Here is a 10,273-nt window from a genome sequence, read left to right on the forward strand (position 1 = left end):
AACGTCTGGAGAGACCGATCGCACTAATAGTAAAGATTTAAATGGCCCGGGAAGAGTGCCATGGAAATATCGAAGAACCTGAATTGACATATGGTTGAGAACAAACGTCACCTATCCAGCGAATATGTACAAACTTAGGTTAGGAATCTAAGACTACAATACAGCCCGCTCCATACCGGTCCCTTACGTAGAGTGAAGATAGCGCGCACAGAGACAATTTTGCAGTCTTTCATCCCGCGCTCCATTACAAGAACGGAGCTGGAAGAACACCTTAAAGGTGATGCACTGACAAGTGCACTTTGCTGTGCACCACGCAGACGTTTGCTGAGTGTAGATGTAGAGACCGCCAGGTTATGGTTCAAATGGCTCTGAGCACTATGGGACTTAACATCTATGGTCATCAGTCCCCTAGAACTTAGAACTACTTAAACCTAACTAACCTAAGGACAGCACACAACACCCAGCCATCACGAGGCAGAGAAAATCCCTGACCCCGCCGGGAATCGAACCCGGGAACCCGGGCGTGGGAAACCGCCAGGTTAGTGCTGCCATAGAAACTGAAACGCTAGTGACACTTCATCACGTTCTTATAGACCTATTCGAACAAGATACCGCGCTACGAAGACACAAGATATCGCACTTTCAGTTCCTGTAGGGGAATTTCAAGAATTATTCTTTGCGTGAAAATCCCTTTCACCCAAAAGTCGCCCATGTGACTTTTCACACATTCAGTGGTTAATGCAGCTAGGCATTATATTAATATAGAAGCTGTTTTGAATTCCAGTAGTGAAAGATAAATTCAAAATCTGTTCATTTCGATACTAGAATAAAAAAATCTCACGCTGCATACACTGCCGATTGGAACAAATATGGAGGTGTAGTATGTTTTCATAACTTTGTAAGTTTTATTGTATTTTTGTGTATCTAAAGGTCGTAGTTGCAATTTTCAAAAACCAAAGTCTATATTTAATAGGATTATTATATTCTGTCTGTATTTCTATCGGGATTTTCAATTTACTAAGGTCAGAGAAATTAGCATTTCAATAAGCTGCGTTCTTTGACTGCAATTTAGTATCAAACTGCTCTGGTTTTTGCTGACTTTTGGATGATTACAAAGGTAGCAGTGTGGTCACGTTGACGGAAGACTTTGTGATGTTCGGGCTAAAAGCATAACGGTGTAATCGCTAAATAGACGTCGCGCCGCTGCTCTTAAAGTACACCTACACTGCGCTGGGTAAGTTGTTTGGGCTGTCGCCGTCAAATCGCCGAAAATATTTACCTCGTCTGGTGAGCACATGCCAACCAAGAGAGTAACAGTGTATTCTGCTATATGGTTTCAGAGTGAAAGGTACACTGGTATGCAAAACTTACGGAGGAAAATAACTTTCACGTGATATGTCACTGCAAATAACATAGCTCGGTGAAACTTGAACCACACATAGAAAGAACCGTTACAATATAGCACAGAAGACAAATGAAAGAAATGCGCAATGAATCGAACAAAACTGATACTTTTGTTCAATGACAATAACTGTATGCTGATCATGACAAAAGGTGGGATGTGGTTGCAGTCTGACGTGGTTCCCTTCCTGCCTGCTGCACAACGTGGGGGTCAACCGCTGCTGTACGAGTTGACCGTGGTCGATCACCTCCTCCCTTCGGGTAGCAGTGCCCGAGTTCGGAACGCTGCCCAAGTACGTTAAACAGTACTGTGAGCAACTCCTGGACTAAACTCGACACATTTCGTCCTGCTTCCAATTTCCCGATGAATCTTCTATGTATGAAGTCATCTACATTTTGTCGCCGGCCAATTGTTCGATGACTAACACATTACCTTTCCTACCGTCCTTTCAACAGCCCCTTGTTGTGGGGCCAGCCGCATTTGGCGCTGTAGTCACGCTGACCTCACGCCACCTGGCGTCCAACTCTCTGTGCACGACAAGGAGACCTCACTCATTTCCAGCGAGCTGTTAACGGTATGTTACATTACATATCTCCTCCTTACGTTTCGTAGGGCAGTGTACGTTGTGGAGTCAGTTATGAGCATCTGAATGCGCTAGTAATAAAAATGCAAAATCGTGAAACATATTTTCATTCTCAGATGACTTATTGTACCGTTATTTAATTGAGTAGGAAACGGCAAAGAACCCGGATGAACGGCTTAGGATACGGTTCAAAAGTGCAAGTGAACATTTAGCAACGCAAAGGTTAGCAGACGGTAGAATCCTTGTGGCCTAAAATAAAAACGACATATCAAGAAATTTTGCGTGGATTTGACATCCTATTTGCCATATAATTTCAAACAAGGATAAATAATGCAAAGATGATAGAGAGGAGCCGACCGTTGTGACCGAGCGGTTCTAGGCGATTCAGCGATTCATTCTGGAACCTCACTGCTGCTACGGTTGCAGGTTCGAATCCTGCCTTGGCTATGGATGTGTGTGATGTCCCTAAGTTAGTTAGGTTTAAGTAGTTCTAAGTCTAGGATACTGATGACCTCAGATGTTAAGTCCCATAGTGCTTAGAGCCATTTAAACCATATTTTTTCTTTTTTTTTTAAGAGATGAAAAGTAGTAAAATGGTGAAATTTCATAGCATGGCTGCAACTACGGAAACGTAAAATGTAGATTTTTTGCAGGAAAGATGTTCTTCTTCGATAAAAGGCCTGTAGCGTTGGCAAATATTGAGAAAAACCAAAGCAAGAAATTACTGAAAGATGACGTGTGAAGAGTAGCAGCGTACGGAAATGATGCATCAGTTCTAATAAAACTAGGATAGAAGACGGGGGATCATTTGAAATGTGTTGTTATAGAAGAACATTAAAAAATAAAATAAGAGCTAAACTGTACGAAATGATAGATACAAAGAAGAACAAGCGAGTAAAAGAAATCAATGAGAAAGTCTTACAACTGGACTGTAGCACGTAACTAAAATTTCAATTGCGCACAAAACGACTATTTTTTTCATTATATTCGTGTCCCATTGTCAGATAAAATATGAATGATTATTTACGCGTATTGCTACTTAAAGCCACTTAATAAACTGTATAAAGTTCATAGCAAATTATCATTTTATAAGTAACGTGTATATGAAATATATCGTCAGTGGCTCATGTTCAAAAACGGCAGGATATAAACATGTAAAACATTATAAAGGTTACAAGAAGCACCGCTCCAAAACTCTGAAATTGGTGATTTAATGCGAATGACAATATTATTCTTCAGGCAGAAATTCTGAGCCAACTAGAATTATGATTGAGCGATTGTGGGGCTAACTGATTACGGTAACAGCAGTAGTCAATAACATCCTGCAGCGTCTCAGCAGCTCCTGCTTTTGGACTGCAGAAGAGCGCTGCTGTTGAAGTAGAAAATTCGTATTAATATACTTGTTGACTGCTCATTACCATCGTGTATTTAACACATAAATGGAGCCGCGCGTAATGCAACAGTACTCAGAGTATCGTCCAGAGGATAATATATTGAAAAAAGTCTACTAAAACATGAATCATTTGTCTAAAGATGCAATGATTCTGTCAAAACTGGTATGCAAAGTAAAGATCTTCCTCAAAAGGAATAGATTTTTAGTATCAATTCAAAAGGAAAAGTAGACAAAAAAGTTCTTAAATTAATTGTATTTAATGAAAAATAATGTTCCTACTCCTAACACTTCATTTGCGTTAATTGAAACCACCGTAAGCTAAATGTCAAATAACAGCGTTATATCTGCATTTTTTGTTCAAGAAGGTAGTAGTTAAATGGCAGTAGATATAATTCACACAGATGTCTTAGGTTCTTTACAGTTAACAGTGAAATGTTAGCATACGTTAGTAACAGAGATTCGCCTTCTACATACCAGTGTCTCTCCCAGGAATCGTCAGGCTCACTTTCTCTGATGTTTCGGCAGATATTTGCAGTTTTCGATTTGTATTGTCTACTTGAAGTCAGCTGAAACCATTATTGCTCGTTACGTTTTTCATGCGACGCCTATTGTCAACAGAAAGCGTTGGTTTGTTTCTCATTACAAACAAATTTATTTTTATATCGGGTAGTTACGTTCCCCTTCGATAGTGTGTCCCCAAATTAGTATGTTCCGATATTCGTTTTGTCGACATATATTAACAGAGATGGTAGAATATGAAGAATAAACAACATTCCAGCAGCGACTCATTGTCAGTTGCTTGGTGTGGAAGTCAACGCAGACCAGGGCAGTGCTGTCGCTGTTGGAGTACTGGTTATTCTTCGTGTTTTACTATCCCTGCTAGTGCACATCGATAAAAAAGATTCACACTAGACTAATTTGTGACCGCTCTATCGAATTGGCAGATAAAATTCCCCTTTCAATTATTTTTTGTAATGGGAGATAAACTGACGCTTTCCGTCGAGACTGGGTATCGCATGAAAAACATGATGAGCATTATTTGTTTGGATTGACTCCAGCTACACAATGCAAACACAAAGTTGCAAGTATCTGCTGAAACACCACAGAGCATGCCCCTGCCGACTCTTAGGAGTGACACCCTGTATAAGAAAAGTAAAATGTTTTCCCAATTTGATAGTACTTTCCTTTATTTCCCAGAGAATGGTAGGCGAGAAATTGCATTTTGGGCATAGTAGATGATGAGTTTAATCATTTTCGTTATCCTTGTGGAAGTTATTTTGTTTAACATTTGATGTTCATGGCCAGTCGCAAATAAACAAAGTTGTGGCACCTTAATAATTAAAAGATATTAATATAGAGATCGCGTCAAATAATCATAAGAAAAATTAACGGTCACTACCCACGTCTTAAAGGCACTTCAGAGCAAGACTAATGTACGTCTTCCAAGGATTTGTCAAACGCACGTTGGGGTAGTCCTGACCACTTCGTTGCAGTAACATCTTCGTTTTCCATCCCATATGTGGAGAGTAGCTCTCTGGCCCACGTCTGATTTGATTGCGTTTCTACCAAATGGAGCGAGGAAGGTTGAAACGTGGAAGTTTTAAAGGCGGGTTTTCCATTGCAGGAGCCCTTAGAGAGTGAAGATGACCGGCCTAGCAGCAGAATCCACACTGAATGCGCTGACTGGCACCTTCAGACGGGTTCTCCAGGCTGGATGACGAGATTTTCTCAGATTGTAAGACCTTGCTATGTTACATATGTAAAGAAATATCTCTGTATGCCTGAACCTTTCAATTATCAAAGGGGCTATGTCCAAAAAACGAGAAATTGGTTTATTCGAGGAAAACGGTTTAATTTGTCATTACATGCATGTTGTACGTAAATCACTCTTTTTATTCACTAAGGTGCCAAAGAAACTAGTATAGCACTGCGTATTCCAACGCGTCAAATAAAGTCATTGGTTTATCAGCTGTACTTCTTATTTAGTGACCAATGCAGCAATTATGCACTATTAATACTGAATTACAATAAGGTAGCATTCTTCCTGCGTGACTTTATGTCACAATTACGAATGAGCCGTGGTAAAAATTGCTGTTTTGAAGAGCGCGCCGGAGCGCGTTGTGTGAAGCAATAGTTTTGAAAGGGATGGCGGCTGCTGACAAAATAAATTTTATTTTCAAGTCACCCCAGAAGACCTGGGAAGAACTCTCTGTTGTTGTTACTTCTGCATCTGCGCTAAAGTTAAGCGAGGACTCTAGGAATGTTAGTGTGATGAGACAGGCGAAGGAAAATTTTGGAGTGGTGAGAGATCGGCCAAGTAGTAATTATCAAGGCGTACACAGGTAATGTTTTCGATGTGGGGCTAGTACGCATTTGGTTAGGAGTTGTCCGGTTTTACGTGGGGAAAGAAGTACTAAGTGACATAAGGGCAGGCGGCACGTTTCCAGGAGTAACTTATTGTTTAGTGAGGGGCGTGCCGTAGTTGCTGATTCCCGGTTATGTCGACCTTCTGTTTGTCTGAGTTTGAGTCAGGAACCCCTCTGCGCCTTATTGGATACGGGTAGCACTTATTCCTTGCTTAATGAGGCTTGGGTTCTGGAATATGGCAGTCTTACCAGGCTCTAACCTGAAAAGATCCCGCTTCGGAGATGTATGGCCAATGGTCAGGTGTTGCCTCTGGCGGCGTGGGTTAAGGGTAGTGTCTCGGTACGACGGTTCTCTTGGCCAGTGACCTTTGCTATCGTTGCTAACCTGTCGGTAAATATGGTGCTGGGTTGTGACTTCATTTCTAATACTCAACTTGTTGGCTCTGAGCACTATGGGACTTAACATCTGTGGTCATCAGTCCCCTAGAACTTAGAACTACTTAAACCTAACTAACCTAAGGACATCACACACATCCATGCCCGAGGCAGGATTCGAACCTGCGACCGTAGCAGTCGTGCGGTTCCGGATTGAGCGCCTTAACCGCGAGACCACCGCGGCCGGCACCCAACTTGTTCTGGATTATTCAGGGGGTAACTCTTTTTTTTTTTTTTTTTAATTTGTGCCAAGTCAGAAGTTCGGACTTTGTGAATGTCGAGCGGCAGTGTCATCTATGCCTTCTTCCTTGTCGGTCACTACTCTCGGTAATGTCAATCTTGATCATCTTTCCCCGAGTCAGGTTCAACAGGTCCATCAGTTACTGGAGGCTTTTCCTTACTTATTTTGCGATAAACTTGGAGTAACGAATAAATTAGAATATCATATTCGTTTGACTGACAATATTCCGGTTAGGCAGTCCCCATATCGTCTCTCACCACCTAAGATGAAAGTGTTGCGGGAAAAGGTACAGAAGATGTTGAATCAAGGGGTTATTCGTCCCTTGACTTCTCCGTATGCCTCTCCGATATTCTTGGTACCGAAGGATCAGGGTAGCGATTTCAGGGCGGTGGTCGATTACCGTCGCTTGAATGAGAAGATGGTGTTGGAGTCAGTTCCGTTGCCTGATCAACACAATTCCTTTACTTGGTTTTCAGGCGCGTCTTGGTTCACCGTTCTTGACTTAATTCAAGTTTATTATCAGATTCCGTTGACCGAGGAGTGTAAACATGTTACAGCGTTTTGCACAGGTTGGAATCTATTCGAATTTAACCGGGTCCCATTTGGGCTGGCTATAGGAGCTGCTGTGTTAAATTGTTTATTAGATAGTATACTGGATGAATTTAAATTGCGTTTTGTTTGTGACTATTTGGATGACCTTGCGACATATCGTAAATCGTTTGAAGAGCATTTGAGTCATTTACATAAAGTATTTACTAAGCTTCAGCAGGCTGGTTTAACCGTTAAACTCTCGAAGGTTACCCTTGCGAGGCCACAGATTTCCTTTCTAGGCCATATTGTTTCAGGCGATGAGGTTCGGATCGATCAAGAGCGCACTAAAGCCTTGCGCGCACTCCCACCTCCTACTGATAATCGGGGAGTCGCTAAGTTTATTGGCATGGCAAATTATTTCAGGATGGTCGTTCCGAATTTTGCGGCCTTAGCTGCCCCTTTGAATCAGCTTCGTAAAAAAGGAGTTAAATTTACTTGGGGTCCCATCCAGCAAGCGGCCTTCGAACAGACCAAAACCGCCATTGCCAATCCACCGGTGCTTGGGGTGCCTGATTTTTACAAGCCTTTTATAATTCAGACGGACGCGTCGAGTGCGGGTGTGTCAGCCGTCATATTACAAGAATGGCAAGGTCAGCGGCAACCTTTGGCCTATGCCTCGCGCCTTTCGAATGATGCTGAGGTAAAATACTCAGTCTACAAGTGTGAGGCCTTGGTGGTCGTATTTGCATTTGAAAAATTCCGGTTTTCCCTTGAGCACAAACCTTTTTTGCTGGAGACTGATAATCAAGCCTTGAGATGGGTCTTGGTTAGGCCACATAAGACCGGTCGGATCGCACGTTGGGCTGTGAGAATCTCAGCCTTCAAATTTAAGGTTAGCCGCATCAAGGGTTCCGAGAATGTGGTCGCTGATGCCCTCAGCCGGATGTTTGACCCACCATCCGATTGTTCGGAGGAGCACCACCAGGGTCCACTTCAGGGTCAGCTTTTGGTTTTGGGGGAAGTACCGCAACTATTTAGTAATATCGAAGAAGACCAGGAACAGGATGTTGAATTGGGTTCCATCAAACAGCGGATTAGGTCGGGTGAGGTAGTCGGAGGTTACAGCTTGAGGAAAGGTACTCTGTGTAAGGCAGTGGGTCGAGGGCGCCACATCCTAATTTGTCTGCCACAAATATTAATTCAGCCAATATTCAAGTATTATCATTGCTCTACGATGGGGGGTCACTTAGGCACGTATAAAACGATTCAGAATATTAAGCAGTATGTGACCTGGCCTCATCTTGAGCGTGACATTAAGAAATTAGAAGCCGGTTGTCATTTGTGCTGGGCCGCGAAACCTAGCAATGCCCTACAGCAAGATCTATTGTCTTCGGAACGTGAAAATTATCCGATGGATCGTCTTTATATCGATTATGAGGGTCCGTTGCCACGTTCCAATAGAGGGAATATGTATATTTTGGTGGTAATTGATGCCATTTCTCGCTTTACTTGGCTTATTCCCAGTAGAAGTAGTACTACAAACGTAACTATTTCTCACCTTACTAAAATCTTTTCGATCTTTGGGACTCCTAAGAGCTTGATTAGTGATAATGCCCCTGCTTTTGTGTCAGATAAGTTTAAGGCCTTTTGTTTCGGGAATGGCATCAAGCACATAAACACAACACCATATTACCCTCAGGGGCCCTTTGCTGAACGCGTGAATCGCAATCTAAAATCAGCTTTAATAATTTACCATACAGTTAAACCAAGTAAGTGTGATACTAACTTGCCCTGGATTAATTTTGCGTTCAACACTGCGGTTCATGAGACCTCTCTCTTATTAGCCTATCCTATCAATTCGCTTTTGTCTAACTTATGGCGCATCCAAGACTTACTTCCTGAGCGGGTATCCCTGGGGTTAATTAGAAAGAACTGGAATCGGGCTCGTCGCAATATAGAGGCTGCCCATGGTCGTCAAGCCGTGTGGTACAACCGCTGTAGGCGTCCTTATCAGTGAAAATCGGGGGATCAAGTCTATATTAAGAATGTTCAGGGTCTAGGGAGGATGGGGGGCCGAGTAGGGAAGTTCACACCCCGCTTTATAGGTCGATGCACGGTGCTCCGTGTGTTGGGACCAGTTAACCTGTTAGTCAGACATGATCAGACCGGTAGGTGAAGTCTCTGAGTTCGGGCACCTGTTCTAGTTTGAGGGGAGGAGGTTGAACCGTGGTAAAAATGGCTGTTTTGAAGAGCACGCCGCAGCGCGTTGTGTGAAGCAGTCGCCCTCCGTTTCTGGTGGTGGCGCCGCTGTGGCAACCGCAGCTTTGGTGTCTCCCTCTTGTGGGAAAGGGGAAAGGTTGCCTGTTCACGTGCATTTAAGCGGCGCTATGAGCTCGCCAGTTGGTCGGTTTCGGTAAGCGTGGAGTCAGTCTGGGGTCAGTCTCTCGTCCCCAGCTTGCTAGTCTGTCTCTCGTCCGAATTTGTGGTGCAGTGAGAGAACTCAACGAGTGGTCGCCCGGTCGGGGGCTTAGGTCCTGCATCTGAGTCTGCGGGTTAGGCCGCCAGTCTGCTCGAGTTGCTCAGGCAACGGTCATTGGCGGTTGGATCGATCGGTTGGTAGGTCGCGCACTGAGACACAAGGTGACTTGTCCGTCTTGAGCGTCGGCGCATGTGAGGCCGCCACGTGAGTCCAGTGGGCAGCACCGTATAGCGAGGGGTAGTGTTTCGCGGCCGACACGAGAGCAACAGGAGTCAACCCACGACATCGGTCTGTCCGGTGCGAGCTGCGACGCCGTGAGACGGGAGATCGGCGTGCCTTCCTGGCAGCGGACGGTTCGGGAGAGCGTTTTGGGGGTTCTGCGGCAGGTCTTCGCCAGAAATCGCAGTTTATTAGAGGTTAAGTGATTGGTGATATGTGGTTTCATTTGCTTTTTTTTAAAAAAAAATCTTTATTTGATCATTATCATGTTGCAGTGTAACCTACTACCTAAATACATTAGTAGGTCCTATATTTAACTATTTGTAAGTTCTATCTACAGCTATTATGATGTTTAACACTACAGGTTTTTACTACACTCCATCACCACTATGGGGGTTAATCTACTATACTACACTATACTATGTTATTGTTTGTCTAGTGTTCTTTGATTTTAGCTTCTATTGTTAGGATACTATTTGCAAATGGTTATTATTATGACTACTCTACCTGCAGCGTTACAAGTGTGCCAGAATAGATACAAACGTAACTTTTTTTGCCATTCCCACTGAGCTAATCCCAGTGGGAGTGCCCCTGGCACTGGGCTGGCCGGTGACGTAGTCGCTG

This window comes from Schistocerca nitens, chromosome 1 (genome assembly GCF_023898315.1).
Source record: "Schistocerca nitens isolate TAMUIC-IGC-003100 chromosome 1, iqSchNite1.1, whole genome shotgun sequence".
Classification (NCBI taxonomy): domain Eukaryota; kingdom Metazoa; phylum Arthropoda; class Insecta; order Orthoptera; family Acrididae; genus Schistocerca; species Schistocerca nitens.